The 3939-nt window shown below is 37.2% G+C and overlaps 1 non-coding gene across 1 annotated transcript; it reads left to right on the top strand.

The window, feature by feature from the left end:
• Positions 1-3384: 3384 nt before the first annotated feature.
• On the top strand, positions 3385-3491 carry LOC114893537. Its single transcript, XR_003792952.1, has one exon. It is a non-coding gene; the product is annotated as a U6 spliceosomal RNA (small nuclear RNA).
• Positions 3492-3939: the final 448 nt, after the last annotated feature.

Genomic DNA, 3939 nt, shown 5'->3' with positions numbered 1-3939 from the left:
CTCCTTTGTCACTAACTTGTTTCCCCTTCTTTTTCTTATTTATCCCATTTCTCTCAATGTCCATATATCACACCTACAAAGAGTTAATTTCCTTAAGGAAACTTCATATGTAAGTAACAAGTATGTGTCCATGAAAATACTGAGCAGCCAGGTAATGATGGCCACACATTTCTTTCAATCAAATCTCCTTTTAAGCTCATGGAATCTTTGAAAGAGTCTTTGAAGCTTTCAACTACTCATTTTAAAGAAAATGAAACAGAAGCACAAAAATGATATTTACCCAAGGTCACCAACCTGAGGATGTAGATGCAGACTTGGAACTGTCTCACAACTTCATGATTGTTTTTTCTGTTAGACTTAAAACACGTGGACTGTAAAACTATAAGTAAAAAAGAGCACATGGAAAATTAATGTGAGTTACATTTCTTTGGAGAACCATTTTCAGTTACCAAGTTTAATACCTTAGTAGAGAGATACAATTTTATCAGAGCATATTAAAATGTAGTTTTAACAAAGAGCAAAAATACGTTAAACTGTCTGTGGTATAAATTCTTCTTTAATTTCTCTTTACCATTTAAACTGATTTCCAAACTGAAAATATTTATGGTGCCTATGAAGTAGCAGAAATAAAATATAATCAATGGCAGCATATATGTTTAGAAGATGAATGCAGAAATGAAAAGTCAGGTTGAAATTTTTTTTATATATTAGGGGATGATTCAAAATACCAAATATACCGAAGTATAAGCATATGTATAATACTGAAGTGCAGAATATATTAAACCTTCACATAACTGACTCAACAACGAACTAGCTTGTGTATGTATGTGTATTAATTACTAAAGCTCTCTGGACCCCAGAGGCTTCGTCAGCAAGTGTTTCCTAACAGCTAAGAAATTCTATAACTCAATAATCCTGTATTGATATAAGTATCTGATACTTATTCATATAATTATTAATTTTATTAATAAAAATTTATATTGCTATAATTTGTTGATAATGCTGTACAACACACTGATTCAAGGTCATGAAAATATATTCAAATTTTTTCTGACCCTTCAGAAAAGAAATTGTTTAGGAGATATCTACCACGTTCTGAATTTAAAGTAATCTATATTAACCCTGGGCTTTGGAGAAATATTTGCCTTTGAGAAGTGTTTGCTTAAAATCCAGACTTGGAAATAAATTCTTTTAAAAAGGAGTGGGGAGCTTAAAACATTGATATAGGATACGGGAAGAAAATGTGGGCAGGGTTTCCCTGCAAGGAATTCATCTAAAATAATCTCCAACAGCTCTATGATACCATTTAGCAACTAAATTATATATCTAAATTTACAAATGAATTTGCTTATTCTATTACATTTAGTCCAAATCAACATTAGTCATTAATCAGCAAACCATTTAACAATATGCAATAACAGTATGCAAATCAATTGCAAGCAAAATAATCAGTACAATAATATCCATTTCTAACAACTGGGAAAGACAGAGGTGTCGTAGCAAAATATGCAAAATCACAAGACTTTCAAATAAATTCAGTCATCTCAAAGGGGTGTTAGTGAAAGTGAATGACTTGTTCCTCGTCTGCCTTTGAAGGATCATAAATGTTATCTCCTTAGAGCTGAAGACTGCTGTCCAAAGAGCACCAGAGCAGAAGTAGGCAGCTAAACTGCAGTCTCTGTTTCACTACTTAAGTCGTTTTGTAACTGGAAACAACTCATGTAACCTCTGTGAGGCTACTGAATAGATGAGACTCTTTGCTGGGCTGTGTGTAAATCATAGGAAAGGAAGTTTTAGTTATCCAGTAGAAGGGGTTTCCTCTGCTGGGTGTGAAGTCCCAAAAGGATTCTAGGACATACTGGTGGGATTCTGCCTGCAACGGCATGCCCTGCCCTCTCCCTATTGCTGTAAGTAGCCCACCATGTCAGCATTCCAAATAATTAAAACACCAGTATTAACCTATGAAATCAGCAGGCAAAACAAAATCACTTTGTAATACACTACTGTCCGGCTGGCCATATTTTTCCCACTTGGGTAAATGGAACATGAAAGGTCTTAGCCTCAAAATGATATTATCACTCATAGCTTTGAACTTTTCAGTGTATTCTATAAGGCTGAGTTGATACAAAGGACTTAATGGTCATTTAATGTTTTCAGTTTTATGAAATGGGAGACTTAAAAATTTTTTTATTGAAGTATAGTTGACTTACAATGTTGTGTTACAGGTGTACAGCAAAGTGATTCAGTTATACATACATATATATTCTTTTTCAGATTCTTTTCCATTATAAGTTATTACAAGATATTGAACATAGTTCCCTGTGCTATACAGTAGGGAGACTTTTTTTTAACCAAAAAAACATTCACTATACTCACTGACGCAAGCCAGCATGTGAATATGTTTGTTCGCGTCAGAAAAACATTGGTACAAGAAACAGGCGTGGCAGAGAACCCCTAATCTGAAGTGTTATAAATATCTGGATCCCAGAGAGGTTAATGGAAGCAGCTGGGTATGGAGAGAGGTTAAAAGGCTGGGAATGTGGATCCCTGTGTTGCCTGGGATGCCTGTGTTGTAAAGGCCCCTCATGCCTAGTAATTACTCGGCAGACAGAGGTAATTACAAGGACATAAGGAACATTTGTATTGATTGAACGCCTCTTTCGTGAAAAGTCACATCTCTTAAGTGATCAAGAACAACGCTAGTCCTGGGTTTAGGGAATCTAGGCTCACAGCAGCTGGCAGTCACTGAAGCATGCACGTGTTTGTAGGCCAGTTGTCACTAAAGGTAGAGGTTCCTGGATCCAAAGCTCATTTTACAGGTTTTGCCGAGATTCTGGAATCCAAGGAGCATATTCCACCCAAGAAAAGATAAGCACTACCCCTTAGATAAGTGAAGAAGTGTACAGAAATTTAAGAGAATTAGGTCCTCACACTGCTTAATCAGTTTTCTAATTACCATGGGCAGAGTATATGTGACACGTATTTTTTTGCTTGTTTATAATATGAACCAAGACAGGCAATGGAAAAATTTGTACCATTTTGAACTCTCATTCTTACTATTTTGAAAGGCATTCACTAACTTAAAAGCTCCATAAAACTTGTTAAGATGAGTTGGGAGAACAGGAACGAATAATGGAGAAAAGGGAAGGTTATGGAATTAGGACTTCACAGATTTTACGCTTACCCCTACATTAAGGCAGTGGTTTGCAAACAAAATGTACATTAAGAGACAGCGGAGGAGCTAGTTAAAATGCAGGTTCCAGAGGCTGAGGCTCAGCGGGCCTGCAGTGGGGCCCAGAAATACGGGCACTCTGATAAACTGTTCTCTGTGCTCAATTGTTCAGTCCTCACTAGAGCCTTCTCTTCTTTAAGAGGGTAGTTCTGGTGCTCGCTTCGGCAGCACATATACTAAAATTGGAACAATACACAGAAGATTAGCATGGCCCCTGCGCAAGGATGACACACAAATTCGTGAAGCATTCCATATTTTTAGGGAACAAAACTGAATTATTTGTGGTGAGGTGGATGGACCTAGAGACTGTCATACAGAGTTGAAGTTAAGTCAGAAAGAGAAAAACAAATACCGTATGCTAACACATATATATGGAATCTAAAAAAAAAAAAAAATGGTCATGAAGAACCTAGGGGCAAGATGGGAATAAAGATGAAGACCTACTAGAGAATGGACTTGAGGACACGGGGAGGGGGAAGGGTAAGCTGGGACGAAGTGAGAGAGTGGCATGGACGCATATATACTACCAAATGTAAAATAGATAGCTAGTGGGAAGCAGCCGCATAGCACAGGGAGATCGGCTCGGTGCTTTGTGACCACCTAGAGGGGTGGGTTAGGGAAGGTGGGAAGGAGGGAGACGCAAGAGGGAAGAGATTTGGGGATATATGTATATGTATAGCTGATTCACTTTGTTATAAAGCAGAAAC

Source organism: Monodon monoceros, unplaced genomic scaffold, assembly GCF_005190385.1.
Source record: "Monodon monoceros isolate NGI ecotype Baffin Bay Population unplaced genomic scaffold, NGI_Narwhal_1 Super_Scaffold_12, whole genome shotgun sequence".
NCBI classification, from domain to species: domain Eukaryota; kingdom Metazoa; phylum Chordata; class Mammalia; order Artiodactyla; family Monodontidae; genus Monodon; species Monodon monoceros.
The sequence above is the reverse complement of the archived record's forward strand: the minus strand, read 5'-3'. Positions and strand labels throughout refer to the sequence as shown.